Below are 23,678 nucleotides of genomic sequence, written 5' to 3' on the forward strand. Positions count from 1 at the left end.
TGGGAAAATACGCAACTGTAGTCTCCTAGATTTCCATGTTTTTCTGCACTGCAAACCACCATTGATTGTACGTGTCTATGATAGTCTCGAGCTGTCTAAATGCCACCCCACTGATCTATCCAATCTGTGTTAGGGACAAAACAGACATTGACATCTACGAGGCCTGCAAGGACTGAGCTGGAGGGCCACGCCAAGCCCGGGGCTGCAGTTTAACATTACAGCTTCAGCGCAGTTGATGGCCTGCCGCTGCCAGCAACAGGGAGACTGCGTCCTCCCATCTCCTCCATTCCTCTCTTCTCTATTTCTGCCCCACAGTCATCTCCTTGCATTACAGACACATTCAGCTTCCAAAGCAGTAGAAAACTAATCCAGTAACAAAAACTAAATCAGTCTTTTTTTGCTGAGATGATGCAACAGATGAACTTACGCTAAGTGTGAGAACTAGGGAGAGGAACGAAGAGAGAGGAGGGGCAGAAAAAAGACTTCAGTCTTTTGGGGTACTGCTTACCTGTAATGCAAAACCACTAGCTGTAATTTAAGTCTACAGACATTTTCAATAAACTTTACTATACCCTAAAGATTTTAAGAACTTGTCCATGCCTTCCAAGTTAGAGGAGAAAAAGCAGAATATAGAACATGTATATAGAAAACTCGTGGCTCAACTGAATTGAAACTAGCCCGCATTACAACACCCAAAGGAATGTCTCCTTGTGACAGCAAAATACACTTAAGGGTCAACTTACCCCACAAATTCCTATTACATAGCTATTTGTGAAGCTGCTTATTTCCCTGAAAATGTACGTTTCTAAATTGGGGAGAGGAGAAAACTCTCACAATTCCTCTTACTCAAGCTGAAGCAAGCTTTCTTATAAGCACACTGTACCATGTACTGCAAACACCACCTCAATAGCCACTGACTACTGCTGACCTTACACTATGAGTTTCAGAACAAAGTTAAGACAAAACACAATGTTTAAGGAACTGATTAACATATACAATGCATCCACAGTGTAAAAATCAGTATTTCTAGAAGAGAAAAGCTTTGAAAACTGTTCATATCTGAAGCAGCAAATACACAGTTCTTCAGCAATCCCAGTAAATTCCTACTTCCACAATTCAATGTTAATAATGGATCTAAGTGCAAATGAAGATCTCACTGGGTGCCTGTCTTCATACACCCAGAAATTTGTAGAGATCTGGCTAGCCGTACTCCTGTGATGACCTAACTAGTTCTGAGCCTGCTGGCAAACCAAGTTAAGTAGGCAGCTCAAGTCCGTCCCTTTTCCTCCTGCTCAAAATTTCTAAACCAGAAAAATAAATCAATCCCTTAACTCTTCCCCAATATGGTTCTTACAATCCAGAATGGAGCTTTTTGGCTTTCATTCCAGTACTTATTCCCAAAACACAGCTGTAAAGTATAAAAATTAATTAATACTGTTTTGATACAAGACAGCTCACCCAGACACTACACAGGACAGATTTACTATTCTCATGCTTAAATAAAGCATTCAGAAATCTCCAGAGACTTGTTTTTCACAAATGTTGACAGAGACAAGTACTGCTTTTATTATCACTGTCTAAGCTTATAATACAAGTATACTATTCATTTCAAATGACCAAAGCAAAAAAAAAAAAAGGAGCTTCCCTGAGCATCGATCATTATTCTCAATTATGAATCACGAAAATCATATTATGTACTAAAACCATCCAGTTTTTAAACTGCTCAGACTTCTCTGCACACCCACATTCCTACTAATGCATTCAACTAATTCATATTATGAATTTTATGTTCATAGAAAAGACCTCCACTTACAGAAAGGTGGTTCCTCGTGGAAATATCACAAGCATTTGAAGAAGGGCACAGGAAATCTCTCTTCAAAGATGCAGCAGCTGGTAAAATAGAGACAAAACTAAAGAAAATATACAGATAAAACATTCCTGTTCAGAGTTAACTAATTCGAGATCTAGATAGCCAATGAGTTGAAGAACAGTATTCCTGAAAAAAAGAACCTTCCACTGATAGCATCGGCCACAAAATCTCAGCAGTACCAAACAGCAGTACTTTCACAGAAGAATGGTCCAAGCCATCCAGGACTTTTTAAAACCAAACAAGTAATTATCTGCATTCTCCCTGTCCTCAGAACCTCCTTTTGTTACCGATTCCCACTCGCTGCTTATAAATCAACTCTTCCCACCTTTCCTTGTCCTGTTCCCTCCCTCTTCTTCTTTCCCCTTTTTTCTTTTAAACAGTCTCTGGCTCTTAACAGTCTTTCCTTCCTCCCCTTCAAGCGCCCAGCCCTCTGTCTCCCAGCCTAGCATCTTCTCCTTCCTTTCTGTTCTTCAGCCCTGTGGTATTTGAATCACAGTCGTTTCCTCCCTCTGCGCTGCACTGGATGCCAACACAGACAGCACTACCAGTACCGAACAGATTGTCCCCGCACTCTCATTTCAGAGACCCACAGCTCACGGAGGCCAGTATTTCAGAGGAAAGTGATGCAAGGAGAAGACACACTCAGGCCCTGCAGCCACACACCGGGGTAAGCTCAGGTGCCCTACCGGCCCTTGGAAAGTGGGGCCGGTGTTACAAACGGTGAGCGAAGCAAAGTGAGGGTCCCTTGGCAAACTTAGCTGCCAGAACAGTAAACCTAAACTGAGCGTGTGAAATCCGTCCAAGCTAGAAGTCTTTGACAAAAAGGGCTTAAATTGGGACAGCTCTTTCACAGTGCAACAGCCCCTCTGTAAGTTCCAACTGATGGGTCTACTAGAGCTACTCACCTAAATAACTGCAGATTAAGCTAAACAAAATACTGATTTTTTTTCCAGCACTGCAAGTCCCAGAGCTCTGACCAATGAGTCAAGACACTAACATTTCCAGAATGGCATTTAAGGCAAACCATCACCAATGCAAACTTGCCTTCCAACACCAGGCTGTGAACCTCGGCAGATTAAGGACTGACTAATGAGCAACTCCGCCTCCTGTTCAGCAGGGCAGGACAGGGCACACAGCTGTAGGCAGCCAACTCAAGATACACTACCCTCATTCATCAGAGTCACACAGAAAGAGATCATTTTTAAGTAGTAAAAAATCTCGAGCAAACCCCAACGTAACAGTTTCAAGAACTAAACTGTACAGCTTCATACTGTGCGGGACAGTTTTATCCAAACACATCAGAACCTGTGCTGCAACACAACCCACCATGAAACATTTGATTAGGTGGACTAATCAAGACATCTAAGAGATGCCCGTTGTGTTTAACAAGGCAATACAAGCGCATGTGCTGTGCACATGTCACACCCCCATCCTCTCCCACTACTCCTGGGTGAAAGACCCTCAAACAACCATCAAATCAGCAGATGGGGGAAGCCAGGACCACCCCTTCCAAAGGGAGCACCAGCTTAAAAGCAGTGAATTAATGTGTAGGCCAAACTTAAGGATGTTCTATTTAACGTCATAATTTTTTCTATTTGCAACTTCTATTGTGTAAGCTGCCTACTGTATCCTCTGATGGCTTTACCAGCTGAGGCTTTTGGTTTTGCTTTTTAAATCTGCTTGGGACTTTCAAGAAAACAGAACAACTATGACTACAATTTGAGTAGCAGGATTTATTATTTCAACAGCTGTTCATAAGTGAGATTAAGTCCACTAATGATGGGGAAAAGAACACAGAAAAGAAAAATCAACCTTCACTTAAAAGTGTAACATTTTCCTAAGGTCAGTAGCTAATTCTGTAGGTTTAGGTCTTGCAATTTTTATTTTTAGCAAATATCCTTAAATTTTCTTTCCAGTTAAAAAAGGCAAACTAATGTAAAACTCTGCTGCGCAACTACATTTTCAGTCCTCCAGCCATTTAGAATTATTTTCTACTTGTTTTGCACTTAAAACACCTTCCGAGACATAACAGATTAAACAGAAGCCTATGCGTCAAGTAGAAGTTATCAGAAAACCTGCATGGAAAAAAAATACTGAACCAGATTGAATTTGCATCTGTTTCTCTTCCGTTGCTCTTTAATGTCTTGATTTTACTAGTATAGCCTATTTCATAGAAATAAATAAGGAAAGAGATACAGCATCTTCTTGGAGTACGGGTTTTTAGTGTACTGAGTGGTGTAATTGACAGCACCAGCAAAGGATGTTCAATACTGGTTCCATAATTCACAGAAGAAATTTAACGAACAGCCATAATTTAGGAAAAGAGCCATGAGAGATTTCTGGATAGTCTCCAGTCACCATGGCTTCAGGTTTCAGCACATGTAGCTGCGTTACAGCTATTTGAACAGAGTTTTTGAACTATGGTCCTTTGCTGAGTGGTTCCAGTCATCACATGGGGAGACCTATCAGCCAGACAGTCCCAAGATCTGTATTACAGCATACATTTATAAAACACCTAGCCATGCTGTAAGTTGCTGAAGTTACAGCAAGTCTGCTCAAATGACATATATAGTACAACAAAAATAGTCACATAGGCCACTCATTTGTCTGGCTTTTTATATCTTTGCAAGCCAAGAACCTCCTTCTCTGCGCTCTTTTATACTGTTCTGACTCAGGCAAGAAGACCTTTAAGTCAGTTCTAGTCTTGCCCAGATAGGAACTGCAGAAAAACATCATACATGCAAGTAGGTGGTTAGCAATACCAACACAGAATTAGTTATTCTCTCCAAGTCTTCCCGAGTGAAATACCAGTCCAGCAAAGCTCTGCAAGATAGTTTTGGGGGTGGTGGGCTACAAATCACACTCACATACAACAAAAAATGAGAGGTGTTATCTTTTTAATTTTGAAAAATACCAACACTGCTCTCAAATTCATTAAGAATTACTTACTTAATGGCGGCTTTTCAATAGCATGCTGGCTTGGACAGCCCACATTGATTCTGGATCTCACCCAGGCCATAAAAGCCTACAGAGACGAGTAAACTTGTGGTGGCACATAGCACCACCAGCCAATTTTAGGATCTGGTCTAGATAATGAGGGACCCCAATACTCTAGGGCTCCACAAGGAAGCAGCAAGAAAGTTAGCAAAAGTAACACTCAAAATACATTCTCCTTTAAAAAAAACCCTGATCTTTGAATTAGGAAAATTAACACACAGTTTAATCCAGCTATTTAACAATGTGTACTAGAGTATATAAATAACCAGTCTAAATAATTTCTAAACTATTACTGATTTGCTTTGAGAGCTAGTAAAACACAGGAGATCCCAGAGCAATATGAAACAGGATACATGTCCTTTAACAATAGTAAAAAAGTGGGAGACAACTTAAGAATGGTAAGACAATGTAATTCTGATGCTTAGGAAGATTTGGATATATTGCTGGGGAAAAAGAAGAAGGGTAAAAATCAATTTAAGTTAGAGGAGAAAGATAAATTACAGTCAGGAAGCCACATCAAACCAATATAATATTCTCGCTTCAGTACATGTCTTAGTGAAGCAGCAGCTGTAGTGTAAATGACACTTACGACACTGTTCAACATGACCTGGAGACGTAGATCCAGAATAATCAGTGTAGAAATAAGCATAACTACTGGAAAAATTTGCTTTCAGAGAACTAAAGCAGTGGCTCAGTATAAAAAACAAAGCATTTCAGGCCAGTCCAGCTAGAACTTGACCTGCAGCAAGTTTTGCTTAATATTTTCATTATTAATTTGGGTGACCAAACAGAGGCCCCCTTGAAGAATCCACAAATGCCACCAAACTGGGGGGCAGGAGTTGCAAGGAGTATGGAGGAAACAATCCTGATTCCAGGTGAGCTTGGGAAATCAGGGATTCTAAAGCTGACCAGATAAAAGTCCATGCAGGTAAAAGCAAAACAAAATGCTCTAAGACTGAAAAAGATAATTAAAGTAATAAAACGCACACACACAGAATTAGCCATCTAAAGAGTAATCAAGCAGAAAAGAACTTGGGGAGCTATACTGGATCACAGACTAAGTAAGAGTCAAACCTGATGTTATTCCTGAAAGCCAAGTATCATTCTGCAAGGTGTTGAGACTACTGAGCACAAGAAGTTAAAGTATTTCAAGTCTACTCAACACCATTGTCCTCACTATGAAATACCACGTAGATCATTCTTATGTATTCTAAGGAATAGATCCTAAAATCTGGTTCTAAGGTTATTAAAAACAGGTTGACAGCAACTGAAAACAAAACCTCATCATCTTAATACAGTTACATATATTTGGTTTTCCAAGAGGTGTTTACAGTAAATTAAAAAAAAAAAAAAAGAAAAATATAAAAAGCGGTCTTCGTGTAGAAACTCATTTTTGTGACTTACTTTTAAACGACAACGCACATGAACAGATTTCTCTTCCCCTGCATCTCGACCCTCCTAAAATAGAAAAATTCCTTCCAACTTCAGTCCCCTCTTTTCTTGGTCTTCTTGTAAAACTAACATGAAATACTTTATATAGAATTAATCAGTGCAGTTACCAAAAAAATTATACATTCTACAGTAATGCTGATACCCATACTAATTCTACTGCTTTTTCACATTTGGCAATTTATCTCTAAGCAGTCACAATTTTAAACCAAGTTTCAATGTGAGGGTTTTTTCCTTTTAGAAAGTAGTTACGTTCTGACCCCAGCTGATGTCATACGCTGTGTTTACACCTTTAATATAAAAGAATTTAAACTTTACCTATAGTTTTGTATGTACACATTTATTTTAGCTCTGATCACGCATGTATTTTAGCTGATTTTATTTTTCAGCTTTCCTGTGAAACAGCAATATTCCAACTCATACTTCACCAAAGACTAACATGTATTTACATCAGTACACAGACTCACAGCATCTATCAGAGCTGAAGTGTCAACAGCACATACCAAAGTATGACACCACCTTTCAGCCTTTTAAAGAATTCAGACTTTCAGCAACTCTTGTTTAGATTTTACACCACCACCCCCCCCCGCAATTCCTTCATCAACATTCCTTTCTGCCAGAAATTTAATACTAGTAAGTTGTTCACATACACAAGTTAGCTTCTATGAACCAGTAGATCGAAACAAAGTGGCAAACACACTTAAGGGCCATAAAACTAGAAATGGACAGCATTCCCCTTTTGCTTTAAAAGTATGTATGCATATTTACTAGTTCAGAGATCTAAAAGCCAGAATAACATAAAAAAGCAGTTTGAAAACCCAAGACTCCTTATATATCATGTGAAAATATTTGCTGAAGGACAGAACAACATTTTGATTACATCTCCAGGATTATTCTAAATCATCTGTGAAACTAGACCATGAAGTCTGGGTCCAACAGACACGCACGAGAAGGAATGCAAAACTCCTCCACTTACAGGAAGAGTACCTGCAGTGCTGCAAGAGGAAAGAAGGTAACCACTGGCATACATACGAAAGAGTGCTATTTCTCTTACACTGTGGACAGAATGCAGTGTTTTCAGATACACTAGATACATTCAGACACATTTTCAGAAACAGAACTCAAAACACCCCAATTATCTATTTGGTGGGTACCATAGATTTTGTAAAGTTCTAAAAACAAACCTTCTTAACATCTCTCTTTTGCCTTACATCTGCATTAACAGAAAAAACATCAGGAATCTGGCAAACAAGTTGGAGAAAAACATAAAACAACATGGTAAAACAAAACAAGTTACCACCACAACTTACCACATCCACCTGAACGGGGTGGCACCACTACACCTGAAGGGAGATAAATGCTATGGAAAATAGGGAATAGTGATGATGATATCATTGCCCTACAGAAGGCTGATCTCTCTCCTAACATAGCATTTTCCATCAGAAAATTATTGAAGTATTTCTCTCCTATATTTTGTTATTGTGTGGGAACTTGTGAGACTGAACAAACAGTGGTGAGCTCTTACATATCACAACACCAATCTTATTCACCAACAAGACTTCATAACCACCAGCTCCCAAGTACGAAAAAGAAATTTGTGAAGCCTCAATGCCTCTAGAAGGCAAAAAACCACTTTATATGGAGAGACCGATGATTAAGAGACAGTAGTACTATTAATCTGTGTCAAATCAGTAGCATGATTTCAAGCTCATGGCTCCTGGTCTAACATTTCCATTTTTAGACAACACTTTTTCTACATATCAGGTGAATCTTTAAGAATCCACCCTCTTACCCACAAAACACCAAGGAAAAAAAAGAAGAAAATACTCATGTTAGAGAATAAACAGCCGTCTAAACATCCACTGAAGTCCCAAAAAGAAATCCTATATCATTGTGAGGGATTTCAGTCTTGAGAAGATTAGCCAGAGGCCTCACAGTATCATCAATAAAACTCCATAGGACTGGTGTTTGCTTTTTGTTTTGGGGATAGGGGTAGGGGTAATTAAGCTTCTTTTTCAAAGTATTTTGTCAGAATAAACATGACTTTACATTAGACCCCATTCTGACAAATAAAAATTAGTTTATTAGTGGATTTAGAAGTCTGTACCTGTCCAAATACAAGAAGCACCATCTAGTTTATATGAAAACCACAAAATATTGGCCTATGTGTTACATTTTATATCGATCGTACTGTTATGATAAAGGTAAACAATGTTGAGGTTTCTCCTGTTCTTGGCTGCGACAGATCTATCATCACCCTGTATACTCTTATCAATAAAATTCATACACTAAAACACACACTGCAAAAACTTTCAGGCTAAAAAAAGGGACTTTTACTAAAAAAAAAATATTTACTAAATCTAGTTGATAATACAAAGCACTTTCCCTGAGAAAGGAATTTACAGCACTATCTAACACTCAGGGTCATCTTTGATTCATGTAAACTCACAACGTAGAGTGTTACTGTTAAAGACAAGTAAAACTGTTGCTTTTGTTTAAAAAGCATCAGATCTGCGTAACATGGAGAGGTGGAGAAGGCATATAAATATCTTTCTACTACCTGACATATCTATAGCCTCTGCATCTTCAGTACAATTTGCAATTTCTTTGTGTTTTTATTCAAATCAACATCCAACATGACTCTTGTTGCCAAAATTTGAGGGAACTTTGTTTATCTGTTGTTAAAGAGTATCCTATATAATCAAAGCATCTCCAAGATCATCCGGATGCACATTTGCCACTAGTAAGAATTCTAATTACACAGCTATCCTAGAGCAACACTAGATTACAAGCAGAGCCAAATTATTTGGTGAACACAGGGTAAAAGGAAAAACAAAGTAATAAAAATGAGTCTATCATGACTAACAAAGACTAGTAAAACTCAGTTTCTTAATTGATTTTGTGCCCTATGCTCCAAAGCATCTTCCATCTCCACAACTTAATACTTTTAGCTCCATTCCCCGAGAACTGCTCACACTGCACACCCCATCAGGACAATACATTGGATTTCTCTCCTGTCAAGCTACCACTTTGCACAAACCATTTGGAACTTAATGTCATTGAGACTTGTATCTATCCATCAAACTGACAGAAATCAGCAGGTTTGAAAGCGATAGGAAAGCCTAGACAACATTAAAGCACGTTTTAAAAATAGCACATACATGCGAAGTAAGAGTATTTCTGTCCAGCACAGAAACTATGTTTTTTGTTTGTTTGTTTTAGACTTCCCCTATCAAAAATATCTTAACCAAATAAGAGAACAAATCAAAACATGTTTTATTTGTTCACCTTTGTGACAATGTACTCCCAAACCCTGAAGCTACAAAAGAAAGCACCTTGCAATTATTTTTTCTTCGATTTGAATTGTCTATATTTACAAAGTCAAATAACGCATCCTGGACATTCATCCTGAATATACACTAGAACACAGGTACATTTTAATGTGTACTATCCATTGTTTTGCAGGAAAAAACATTTTACAGAATTACTTTCTCATAAATTCTTAAATGGCTGTAAGAGTTTAATTAGAGATGCACAGAAGTCAGTAGCATGACAAGTGGGATACTTTCATGATAAAGAGCCACATGGAAAAATGCAGGAATGTGAGGTTATTGTTTCCCTGACCATAACAAATGAAGAGCTACTGTAAAACGATGACACAGTGTGCAACATTTATCATTCTGCAAAGCAAGGACTGAAAGGGCAAGCTGTGCCTGGCAGTAACTGAACTGCATCAGCAAAGAAGTACTAACAGCAGTATGGATTTTCACGAACACTGGCACCTCCGTACTATGGCATGGTAACCAACACTGCGAAAACATCACCACCACAAAACACGACACCTGCCTTGTTGCCTTCTAAGCAGCACCTCATAAAACAAATCTGTGCAATGTTGGGGTTTTTTTCCAGTTAAAAAAGATGCCCCTTTTTCCCCCACACCCTCCCCTTTCAGAAACACTGCCTTGTTGAAAGGAATTCTGTGTTATTTTAAATAAAAAATAAAATAGTTGATTCAGGAAAAAAAAAATGAACCACAGGAATAAAAGCTCCAGATTCAAAATCTACAACAAACACTTTAAATAAACAGGACATTACCTCCAGTGTTTTCATCATTATTTTAAAATCCCAGGAGATTCCCCTACTTCTGAGCAGCAAAAAAAACAGAAGAGGAAAAAAAAAAAGGGGGGGGGGGCTGGCTAGATTGGAGATATAAATGAGCTTATCAGCTGCTCAAACCAGGAACAAGACTTCTCCAAACACCACCTTCTTGTGTAATTCAAAGTATAATATTTTAGGAAAACAAGATACATGGTAACATCTCTGTGCCCTCTATGTTTTAATATACCTTGCATTTTTGGTAAAATGAAACTGAAAAGAAACCAAATGTACTCATATATGCTCCTCTACCACAAAATGCAAAAACATTTTGACATGGCTGTTTCTGATTTTTTATAATACTTACTAATAAAACATTTCAATATAGTTCTGCAATTCCTTGTCAGAAGTACTTACTGTACAAACGCTGTTTTTCAAACACAAAATCTGAAATTGCAGGTCTGGTGCACTTGTGCTAAAAATAAACTAATACTGTAAGCCACAAAGCTAAACTGTAAAAAAGCAAGCAAATACAGATTAAATAAGAAGATGATGAAAAGTATGTTTTATGCCTAGACAGATCAGCTGAAATAAAAAGCATGAAAGAAAGATATTTTTAAATTCATATTGGCCACAACTAGGATGATCCTGAGCTGCACTGACAATCTGAATGCCAAGCAAGAGGTACTATTTCAATGCCTCACTGATCAATTTAGAACCGAAGCATAATCACTGCATAGGTATTAACACAGATTAAAATTGTTTTATAGTAAATTGTATTTGCAGCTGAGGTGACAGAATAGGCAGTAGTCTCTATAAGGCTCATAGCTGAAGCACCAAACCCAAACCTTGGCCTCAAGGGTTGGTTCTGTTCAAAAAAGGGAAGAGAAAAGTGTCAGTTCTCTACAGGTTACCAAAGGACAAGGAAGAAAACTTCTCATATTTTTGCCAGAGTGAAATTATGGCCAAAAAAAAAAAAAGTCTGTCAGGAAAAAACAAAACCAGTAACTGTAGTCCTTTAGTTATAGAAGACTAAGCAGCTTTTGTAGCACCTTAAAATTCTGTCTAATGGTGATGTTTGTTGACACCTTCCATACCAGAATTTCAAAGTATGTATTAATGCACTCTTGCAATTTCCCACACGCACCATAAAGCTCTAAGGGTCTCAAAAGGTTTCTTACATTGATTTGCTTCAGAATTCACTCATTTAAGGGAAAGGCTAAATCTCCATTTTCATTTAATAGGCAAAATTAGAAAACAGCTTAAATCCTGATTATATAAAAATGTTAGAAGAGGGTCAGCCACAACCCTCTTTGCTCTGTGGATGAACAATTCCAGAAGTGTCCTTAGAGCACCGAGACCATTTTTTTTTTTTCATTTTCTGAGGGTCCCTATGGACTGAAGGTACCTAACTGCATAGCTATCCTAGAAAAATGAAGAGCCATATTATTTGGTGAACATGGAGTAAGAGTAAAAATAGGTAATAAAAATGCAGTAGGCACGCCTTTGGACATGTCAGTAGAGGTATTATTCATCTGGCGTCAGCATAGGAAGACTATGAAAATATCTGTGTCCATCAATTTATACTCCAATGCTCAAAAAAAAAAAAAAAAAAAGCCCACAAAAACCAGCCATAGACAGCATTAGGAATTATTCTGAAAAGAACACCAGTCCTTTATCGTACCACTGTATTAAATTTCTGCCTTTGGTACCAAATGCAATTCTGCTCTTCCCAATTAAAAAAAGCTACTGCAGAATTAGAAAGAATAAGAGGAAGGCAACAAAGAGCAAAACGTACTAGATTTCCTGATACAGGAAGTCCTGACCTAGAAATCACCAGACCTTAAACCAACAGCTACAAAGCTGTCCTATATTCCTCCATTTACATCTGTTGCCATGCTCTGTCAGAGGCAGCACCAGCATGCTAGAGAGAACTTGGATTTGACCAAATACAGTAAGCTAACTGTAACACTGGATTTCTGGATGAAAGACAACAGTTAAGATTTTAACATATGAGAAAATGCATCCAACTTGTCCAAATATTTAACCTGCTCTTTTGAATATCTTTCCAGTATCTATAAAGATGGTCTTGAGCCTCAACATTCCTTTCTATTTCCAAGCCATGTTAATAAAACCAAAGCTAAAACACCCAGATTAGCCTTTACTAATGAAGAAATGACAACTGCTTTGCAGAATAATCCAAGAGAGCATGCTTGGCCCACAACTTAATTCCACAGCCAAAACATTAAATAGCCACTGCCTTTACCTGCTCTTCTCCCTCAAGTTTTCAAAATCTACCAAACTTACCTCTGCTTCCCTTTTATAGTCAAGGACAGATGCAAGGAGCAAAGATTTGCAAAGAAAACACATCTGTCTCCCTTCACTCCCTCCCAGCATGTAAATGTTTAAAGAATGCTACAAACTTCTGATTCCAAATTAATCCCAGCTGGGAAAGCACTCAGGCCCCAGTCATTTTGCAGCTCATCCTCTTTCCAAACAACCTCCTCCCAACAGCCACTCATTTTCAGAGAAGAGAGGCTAGAGCAGCAGTTACCCTTTCTCAGAGGAAGGAAGGGTACACTGGTTCTCAGCTTCATCCTTCCTCCTCAGCCAGCCTCTGCCAAGAGCTCTAGCATGGGTGCTAGAAGGGAGGAAGAGAGGAATAAAAATAGAAAGTTATGCTAAAGAAAATAAATGCCTAAAAGCAGTAGAGAAAATAAAGGAAAAAAGAATAAGAAAATAAAAGAAAACAGAACACAAAGAAAAAATAATATTAAACTTAATTTGGAGTTTAAACAATGATTATTCAGTGCTTCCTCATATCCTGAAAAACCCAATCTATACTACTACACATACATACACACACACTTAACTGCACCTCTGGGCTATGGGCTTTACAAACACATTACCAAGAGCACAACAGCATGAGGAAGCGAGAACAGCAGTTGCTGTTCCCATAAGGTGTGGCTGTTCCCCTAAAGTATGACTGTCACGCAAAGAAATGCAGGTCTTTAGGAGCCATGCTACACCAATACTGACAAGGCTGGTTTAAAAACAAAAAACCACACACAAAAAAACCCCAACAAAAACCACACAACACAAAAAAAAACCACAAATAAGAAGAAAAAGATCTGTCTTCTCCAGCATTTCTTGTGTCACAACTACACAACCAGAAGCTTCCAAACAATTCCAAGTGTGCAGGACCAAGTAAACAGATTGGCCCAACAACCAGATGAGGAAGCAACATGCTAAAAAACCTTATACAAATTAAGAGGAAGCACTATTTATTAATTGCATTACTACTAATGCTGCAAAGAAGATGGAGACTCCCTTTTTACAAGGAGTCACATCGAAAAGACGTGGGGTAATGGGTGCAACTTACTCCTGGGGAGATTCCAATTGGACGCAAGAGGAAGATTTTTCACAATGAGACCAGTCAGCCACTGGAATAATCTCCCCAGGAAAGTGGTGGATTCCCCAGCATTGGGCACTTTTAAGATTTGGCTGGACAGGGTGCTGGGCCATCTTGTCTAGACTATGCTTTTGCCAAGAAAGGTTGGACCAGATGATCCTTGAGGTCCCTTCCAACCCGGTATTCTATGATAATGCGAAAATTACACAGCATCATTCACATTATGATGTGTATATACATGTATGCTATGTTATATACATAAAAAGACATGACTAATGGCTCATGCTGATGGGATCTATAAAACTAGCATCACGCTGTCTAGTAGACACTGATCTTTATCTTTCATCAAAAGGAGCAGAGTTAAGTTGTGGTCTTGCATTATGCATAAGCAGTGAATACAATTAGACTGAAAAGCAAGCTGATCTCTGATCTCAAGTGGAAAGCGTGAACTCTGATCTTCACAGGTGACAGCTCTGTGCACTACTCCAATTTACTAGTTAGCTTCCTTGAATCTGTACGCAATAGACAACTTGCAACACGTAGTTGTGGCTAATCTTACATAATCTGTTAATGTTTAAGCAAGCAAGAATACCAAATAAGAGAGCAAAGCAGTTACGTTACTTTGCTCAGCACAGAGAAACTGCAATTAGTTCTTGATTTTACAGGTCAAGAAGGATGCTGAAAAACTGGAGGAAAAAAATTAAAATGCCTACAGGAACATAGAGAGCAAGAGAAAGAAGGAATTTGATCTCTCATCAAGCAGAGATCTAAAAGAACCACCAGTGACTGGAAACTACACCTAAACAAATTCAGGCTAGAAACGAAGCTTCTTTTGTTTTCAGATAGATGGAATCATTTAAGCATTGCTCATTTCCAAATTCCCAGAAATGTTCTCATTGAAACTGGATGCTTTCCAAACAAAAGCTGTATTTCACCTTGGTGTATCTGTTCTGAAGCATTAATTTAGGAAATCTAATGGTCAATGCAGCTGTAGTAGCAGCAGTTGCATATGTTCTCAAAACACTTTACAAGGGAACCAAGCATTTTCCCTCTACAGGTAAAAAACAAAGCAGAGAAATAACACTAATAGCCAAGAGCAGCACAGGAATGAAATTCACAGTACCTAATTCCAATTTTGCTACTCTATGGTTCCCTTCTGTTGGGTTGGGGGGGGGGGGGGCGTGGTTTGGTTTTTGTTGGTTTGTTTTGGTCTGGGTTTTTGTGGTTTATTTAATTCAGTCCATGAACTTACTTTTTTTTCCTGCTTCACAGATTCCACTTCTGTTCAGTGTCTCAGATTTAATTGCTGATTCTTATTACTAACCTGCAACAACGAAAAATATTTTAAGTGCGGAAGTCTGTTGCTATTGAAGTTTAAGCACAGCACATTGTACTTTAGCAATATGCAACCTGAGCCATGCAGAAAATCAAAATACTAGGGTTGCTCATTCTTCACCAGCCAGTCCCACAAAATGTTAATATAGCAGGATCAACTACAGAAAACATCTTATTTGTTAATCAGTGTACATTTCTAATCATATGTAGTACTAAGTACATAGTTAACTAGTTCTAAGTTATACTACATCCCACATTTTAAAGGTAAAACTAGGAAAAATTCATACACAGAATAATATATGTGTTTAATCTACCAACAGCTCTCCACATTTATGCAAGCTACGGAACTCAACAGTATGAGTTTTACAAAACCCACTCAATTTTCAGGGCATAGGATTGCCATGATTAAGCAGCCAAACTCCCCGACAGTCTCAAAGAAGCTATGCTAAAATCCATGCTGTTAAATCCTTGCAATCTTTTTTAATCCAGGCTAGCTAGATTAAAGCTAACTTGGGTGTGCCTAACCATTTTGAAATTGGGAAGTCTGCAGACATAGCGTATGTGCCCTCATTCTTGGCCTGCCTAGTCAACACGTGCCCATAACAGAAAAGAACATGGATCATTAAAATCCATACCACTGAGTCTTCAGTCATTCTGGACCAAGAAAACCGTGATCAAAGCCAAAGCCTAAAACCCTCACCAGCTTACAGGTAGCCAAAAATTAATGGGATCCAGGCTTTTCTCTTTTCATTCACTCATATACACTTAGTTTCTGAGTATGCAATTCTTTCAGCCTCATAAACAATGAGATGAAGGTGAGACTTTTCTCACGAACACCGATTTCATATTATAATGGACATATTCAGCTATTAAGAACATTATCCAGTTTTGCTGAATGGTCCAACTGCAATTCTCCAGTTCTAGAGTACATTAAATAATCTCCCAACTATCACGTGCCAACTTCTGGTAATTCACCGCACTGTTTTTTAAACACAGAAGGAGGTAAAAATATACCACTAAGCTCTTTCTATTTCTTTTCCATTTAAAGATAACAAATGTAGTTATCCTCTGTCCTGGTTACAGCTGGAAAAAAAGTTAATTTTCTTCTTAGTAGCTGGTATAGTGCTGTGTTTTGAATTTAGTATGAGAACAATGTTGATAACACACTGATGTTTTAGTATAAACATTGCGTAGCAACAACTAAGTCAAGGACTTTTCAGCTTTTCATACTGCCCTGCCAGCGGAGGCTGGGAGTGCACAAGAAACCGGGAAGGGACACAGCCAGGACAGCTGACCCAAAGGAGCCAAATGGGTATTCTATACCATATGACACCATGCCCAGTATATAAGCCAGGGGCAGTTGGCTGGGGAGCACTGTGGCTCGGGCGTTGGCTGGGCATCTGTCAGCGGGTGGTGAGCAACTGTGTTGTGCATCGCTTATTTTGTATATTCTATTATCATTATTTTCCCCTCCTTTTCTGTCCTATTAAACTGTCATTATCTCAACCCACGAGTTTTACCTTTTTTTCCCCCAATTCTCTCCCTCATCCCACTGTAGGGGGGAGCGAGTGGCTGCATGGTGCTTAATCGCTGGCTGGCAACAACAGCATCTAATACTCCTATTCCCTTTGTCTCTCAGGCATGTGCATGCATGCACAGGAACATGCATGCATACAAAATACATACATGCACTCCTCAAGCAACACCCTGTTTTTATAATGAGGCCAAGACTATAAGCACTACTTGCAGGGGGGGTTCCTAACTTTCTTCACACTCCTCAGGGAAACAGCTGTACAGACCTACACAACCCTAATAAAAGAAACCCTTTGTACAAATCACCAACTAAACCTTTGGGAAATTTCTGCAAAAAGATGAAAACCTGCAAAATGCAAGAAGGGAACACAACTCTGTACACCTCCTCCTGGCCATTCAGAGAAAGGGTACCCATACAGCTGCCATCTCCCATTACAGGGAGCACGGCACTATGTATATACTCTTAAACATGTCCCTGTGAAAGAGCAAGGATCACCGAGGCAAAACCTTTCCCACCGCAACTCCACCTCAGGCAACCAGGCCTTATTACCAGTGATAAACAAAGCCACGGGGCTTCAACCTGTCAAAAGGCAAACAATAGTACAGATAAAACCAGCAGTTTTAAACGCTATCTTACAAAACATAACTTAAGGTCAACATCAGCCACTTAGGCACAGTGACCATCCCTTCCTCTTCCCTTCCCCCAGTCCTCCACTTTATCTTAAGTGCAGGTCAAGGAGAAATAAGCAGTCTCAGGTTAAGTTATATGCAGAATTTTACAAGTTTTATTCTGTCAATATTAACAGAAGAATCTGGGGAATCTAACAAAACTAAGTTCATGCTGCTGTCTTGTGCCTAAATATCTTTACAAATTCAATTAGATTCCATATTTGAAACATAAGCAAAAATCAGCTTTATTGGAGCACGTTACTATTTCTAAAAAAAACTACCTGTTAACAGGGATATGCTTTACTAAAACGTTTAACTCCCAACTGTAAAATCTGTTCATGAATTTCAGTAAACAAGACAGGGTCTATAGGACCATGAGCTTATGAGTTCATAAACAATTAGAAATGTTACTAGGGAAACAAATTAAGTTTTAAATATAAGTTTGTATAAAAAGATTTGTTACGAGCTGGAATTTAACAATTTAAAAAATTCCACTGCAAAACAATTTCCATTAGTGAACAAAAATTGCATGATTATAATAAAAAGGAACTTACCACCTTTGTTAAGTATTTCAGTTGTATAACATGGTGACACCATCACTGCCAAAATTAGTTTTAATTACGTGGACATTCTTTATGGAAAGCATATGACAAAAAAACCAAACTGTGGAATCCAAACATAGCAAGGGGAAAATTGGTTCACTTACTTTCTACTAGTAAGTTAAATGAATAGCTAAGAGATTGCTTTTACTTCATCACTCAAGACAGCCCTTCTTCACTGTCCATGCCCCACTACACAGTGTTTAAGATCAAAAAGTGTCTCTTGGGACCACAAACTGCAAAACCGAAACAAAACAAACTTTCGCATGGTGTGGTGGGAAAGAGACGGACACAACATTTTTTTCCTCTGTCTGGAACTTTGAGAGCTACATATCAAAGAAAACCACAATAACGATTGCATGTAAAAATCAACACTAAAGATGGTGCCAAGTGAAAAGGTAAGATGACTCAAGGGGAAAGATAAAATAATTAAAACAGTCTTTTCCAAGGGCTTCTCTAGATCGGCAAACAAACATGTTTGTTTCCAATATATATGTCCTCTGAAGAAAAGGTTTTGCTGCTACAATAAATCAAACCTCAGAGGCTAAGCAGCCCTCTGCCAACACAATGCAGCTTTGCTGACAGTATTTCAGAAGAACAGATTTAAATTGACACTTTCAATACAACAACATTGTCCAAAACAACTGCAACAACTACAGGGCAGATTCTCTCAAATAAGAAACATATTTGTTCCTGTAGACATCCCACAGACTGATGAACTGATGTTACAAGGGAGGTATTTTTCTTTAGTAGCAATGTTTATTACACTGCTTGTCACTTCCAGACTGGACTTCCTTTGCATATCCTACACCTATAGCTTTCAACATTTGTTAATAAACAGATCATTAAAATCTGTTCAGTGGAGGGGGCTGTGTTTTTACTGCCTGGCTGCAAATCAGTTTAAACTCATCTAAGTTCAGATCTTAATGCTGTTCTCCCTGTGGTCCGGTCCCTAGCAAGTACTCTGGTCACCTCCCTTCAGGCAGCACTATAGCTTGTGCAACATGTTAATTCAGGAAGCCGATCCACCTGAAAATAAATCCACCCCTGACCATCTTTGCAAAACCAACACCACTGCTCCCTATCCCTCCTCGCCCCACCCCCCAAAACCACACGCTACAGTTTTCCAACCTTCTTGATATGCCTTCTTGAACCAGGTCATTACACACCTGCAAAGGGCTTGCATTTGATAGAAGACAGAGGGCAAGGCTGCATGGGCAGAATGGCAGCATCTCACGCTTGCAGCATCCTTTTTATCTTTACACAACCTCCCTAAAAGCATATTATATTTCTCTGTGAAAGGATAGATCATGTACTAAAAGCCAGTCCTTTTCAAGAATGAGGCACATTCAGAATAATCATCCGTTTCTTCCTTACAACACAAGTTTAGTTTCACAAGTAGATTAAAAGAAGCCACCTACAAGAACTACTGTGTTTTAGAAAATGTGACAAAACCAGGCATTCTGTCACAGTCTGAACAGAGTCCAACCCGCTTTTACGAACACTTCTACAAATACCTAGTAGAAAGGGGGGAGGGAGTAGCCATCTAGTCCCCTTGCATCTCCTTCCTGAAAAAAGCTCTCGCATATAGAAGATGCGTTCAGCGACAGACTGGGATACAGTCTGGCACTCGGCAGCAGCCAGCCTACCCGGGTAAACCAACCTACTGGAGACCACCCCTTTTATATTGTGTGAAACACTACGTGCTATCCGCAGTCACAAAGCCAACGCTGATTTTTGTGGCAACTAGTGCTACTCCAAAGGGGAACTGTCTGTCGGGTGGTACAGGAAGCGGAGCACGCACTCTTACCTATCCAAACTCCTGCGAAGGTAGGCACATGCAGCTTTAGCAAAAACTCCTGGTGGCTGTCATGACCAGCTTCAGATGAAACACCACAGTGAAACCTAGAAAGACCATGGGTATGAACAAAATTTGAATGGGAAACAAACAAGTGAAATCTTTTTCAAAAGGTAAAGGGTATTGTGGAAATTGTGCTTGTAAGAAGCCAGAAGCAACCATGAAGACTTATAAAACCGTGAACCTATTAAGTTTTTGCAGCAAACTTACTCATCTGAGAAAGCCTGCATAAGAAGTTTCTCACTAAAACAATCCCAACCTTTCTTTTATCAACCTTTCTCTGAACCAAGTTATTTTCTTCCAGAACACATTCTGCCAGGCATTTGGCGATTAACCAAACATTTGGTTGCACCTGAAAGAAGGGGGACATCTAGCAGTGCTGTGGCCCAATTTTCTCCTCACTACTCAACATAGAGCCTGTCAAACACAAGAGCAGGAATGAGTTTACCTAAGTCACCAACTGCAGTCCTCTAAGTCTCCAAGAGTAGCGAGGAAAAAAGTCTCGAAACTGGTCCTTCCTGTTTACCAGGTCCTGTAATAAAATCTGTATTGTTTCAGCATTAGCCTTAACATCTGACCTCTGTCTGTTGCTACAAAACGCTTGCAACTGTAGATGTTAGGAGCCCTCTAAAATTAGACTGGGCAAGCAGATGTAACCATGGAGATTTATGCTGCAGTCCCGAGAACTCCGCAGAGGCACAAGCTGGAGGTAGAGCACATACCACCAATGAATTTTTGTCCTCCTCTACTCCCACCAAGCTCACACGTTAGAGGAGACGCGTGGTGAATCATATCAAAGAGACGGGTTAAAATCCGATTCCAAATAAAGAGACTGGAGGAAAAGACCTAGATCATTTCTCCAACCTGGTTTTCCCCAATCCAGTTCACTGCATGGCTTCATAAGAACTTGTCCTGACATGAGGCAGAAAAGGTATGGGACAGGATAACCAGACAAGGACAGCTGCTTTCAGCTGCAATGCCAGCATAAGCTGCACATAAAATCATGGTACAATTGCTATTTATTTTATTAAAATGATCTCTGAAATTTGATAAGTTGATAAGCAAATAATTTCAAGTCACCCCTTGCTACTCTCTCAACAGTACTTCTAGACAGAGTTAAGCTTGAATACCTGTTGGCAAGAACATTAGCATCAACCAAAATTCTTTAAGTGCCAAATAGCATTATCAACTGAGCTCAAGAAAGTAAATACCGCTATCTTCCTTTAAGCAATTAAAAATATAGCTTTCAGAGTTGGGTTTTTTACTGCAAGTGAAGTTTAGGCTTATTTACAAAATATTGTGTGAAATTAAGAGCTTGGAAAAATGAGCAGCATTATCAAAAGAGCTGCAGTACACAAAAAAATGGTCATCAAGTGCAGCAAAAGCAGTTTCCAAAAGGTAGAGAACTGAACTCATGTATAAAATATGGTAACATTCCAGGAAGAACTGCATTTTAACTTTCATATTACTAACCAACTGAACCTGTCTCTGTCAAGTAGTCACATTGTAATTTTGGGGTAGAAAAGTTCAATTATAACTCAGTCTAATGAAGCAAGTAAAAGGTTTAAAATCTATCTGCTTGTGATTGCTACTGACATTTTGGCAAGTCATTTGCACAGAAGGTAAATAAATAATTTCTGCAGGTGGTGGCCTTCTCATCAAGAAAAATTTTCCTTGTTTTCTTTAGGGTGAAGTTCTTCACCTATTCAAGCATTACTAAGATGCATCATAATTCTAACCCAGAACTCTCCATTTTCTTTGGTCTGAAATTATACACCTGCTGTGTAAAGACAACTTTTTCTTCTTTTTTTTTTTTTTTTTTTTTTAAAGATTGCCTGCGAAGCTCAATTGTGATTGGGAAGGCCGCCTACACAGCAGAGAGAGTGAGAAAAAACACACTTGCAGAGCTGAAAAAACATTGGTGTAGGCGTACATAAGGAGGGAGGGAAGAAAGAACTTGGTTTTACTGAAAAAAGGCTATTTTCTTACATCACCCTTGAAAGAACTAAAATGTGTTACTTAAAGAGAATTCAAAGGATTGTTTGCTACATTCCAGATGTCAATATGCAGTACTACAAGCAAGATTAGGAGTCCTTGCAGATTCGTCCCCCTGATTTCAGAATCCACCACCTACCCAAGGAATGCTTCACCTCCCCCACATCTCTGCCGCATCCTGCAAAAGCTGTTCTCATGGAGCAGCAAGTCACCTGCAGAACAGCAGTCCAAAGCTTCAGAAGCCTTATATAATTAATAGCATTAGGAAGTATTGAAATTGTAGCCAAAGCCTTTTCAAAAAAAGAAAGGGAAAGAGAATGCTCTTCAGCAACACTAAGAATAACTAGCATTTATTCTCAGCAGAATCTAACAGTATTTGAAACTGCTGTAAAAATAGCTACAAGAAGTTCAGATGTTTCTCTCTCATAGACACTTAAAAAACCCATTTTCCTCCCTAGCCCACACAGCCTTCAGTCCATTCATCCCCCAAGGAAAGTGAGCAGGCCTTTCAGGATTATTAACTAATCCAGATTTTCAAAAGAAAGAAGGAACACGCATCATTGGAAATATCCTGTTTTCTTTAGGAAGGCACCACCTATACCCATTGTAATTTCTAAATAGTCTACATAAAGTGTTCTTGTGCCATCATAAACCAATGAAAATATTTTTAATAGGTCTGTCTTTCCCTTCATAATAAAAACAAAAGGCTTTTGACGTACATGCGTTAGCTGATTGTTACTGTAATTACTACCGGAGGAATGAAGACAGCCAGGACAAGCTTCACCAATGAACTTCAACAAACATGAGATGATGCATTGCATGGAAAACAAGATGCTGCTGCTCCCATGGCTTTGGACACCAGCCTGCAAGTTATTTTGCAAACCCCAGTCACAAGAAGATAGGATTTCAGCACCCAATTCCCTCCAGTGTTTGGGCTGGTATTTTCAAAGCGCTGTTCCTAGCAGATGACGCAATTCCTGCACCCACAGTACACTGCCACAACAGAGAACAGCCTAGAGCAGTAGTCTGGAAAGGCCACCTCCAAACAAAGCTTTCGCAGGGCTCTAAGTTTCATCACCAGCCAAACGTATGCTGTCACTGAAGATGCTGAATGCTAGAAACTGATAAATAACATTACTACAAAGTAAACTCCATTTTTATACATCTTTTCAACTATATGATTGTTACGCACTAATGGCTATTACTCATACACATCAGAAACACAGGTAAGACAGGATTTTGAAAAGCACCAAGCCAGCTGACTTGCACAAACCTATATGGCAAGCAAAAGCAGCACACTCAGAGTCACAGCTAAGCTCTAAAAATTACTCTTAAAACACAAGACAGATGCTCCTGACGCTTACTGAGGCACAAATTCTTTTGGGTCAGAAAGGCAGGTAGGGATGAAGTATCAAACAGACAGCTGCTCCTGACACTTACTGAGGCACAAATTCTTTTGGGTCAGAAAGGCAGGTAGGGATGAAGTATCAAACAGAGGTATAAAACTCATCAGCAGTAGAACCTCCAGAAAAAAGGAGGATCTGAAACAATAAATGCGAAATGTTGAAAAACACAGCAAAAAGAAAAGAAGGTGATGTAGAAATAAGTACAAAAAAAAAGCTGTATAAAAAGTAAGAAATGAAGTCCCTTATTCTAGGAAAATTGGAGTTGTTTATTATAAAAGAAGGTACATAAACTACTAAACTTTGAAATTATAGCCATCTTGACTTTCACTCTGGTAAACAGTGAAATACTATTTCTGACACATTTATAAAGCCTCTCTACATAGTAATACACATATAATTCTAATAATCAAAAAGTGCAGGAAAATATTACACAACAAATGAATCACATACATAGAATTTG

The 23,678-nt window shown here is 38.9% G+C and overlaps 1 protein-coding gene across 6 annotated transcripts in view; it reads right to left on the reverse strand.

The window, feature by feature from the left end:
• Nucleotides 1–23,678, reverse strand: part of SIPA1L1 (signal induced proliferation associated 1 like 1) — a 230,561-nt gene that overhangs the window by 135,252 nt on the left and 71,631 nt on the right. For 3 of the 6 annotated variants that reach the window (XM_052782302.1, XM_052782301.1, XM_052782297.1), the window contains 2 exons: nt 19,770–19,864; nt 1,814–1,890 (listed from right to left, as the gene is read on the reverse strand). The exons of 1 other annotated variant lie outside the window; for it this stretch is intronic. The gene's annotated coding sequence lies outside the window, so the exon portion shown is untranslated. Of the gene's footprint in view, nt 1–1,813; nt 1,891–15,075; nt 15,148–19,769; nt 19,865–23,678 lie in introns of all 6 variants that reach the window. 2 more of the 6 variants (XM_052782300.1, XM_052782296.1) reach the window with 2 other exon arrangements.

The sequence above is a fragment of the Harpia harpyja genome, chromosome 3, assembly GCF_026419915.1.
Source record: "Harpia harpyja isolate bHarHar1 chromosome 3, bHarHar1 primary haplotype, whole genome shotgun sequence".
In the NCBI taxonomy this organism is placed as follows: domain Eukaryota; kingdom Metazoa; phylum Chordata; class Aves; order Accipitriformes; family Accipitridae; genus Harpia; species Harpia harpyja.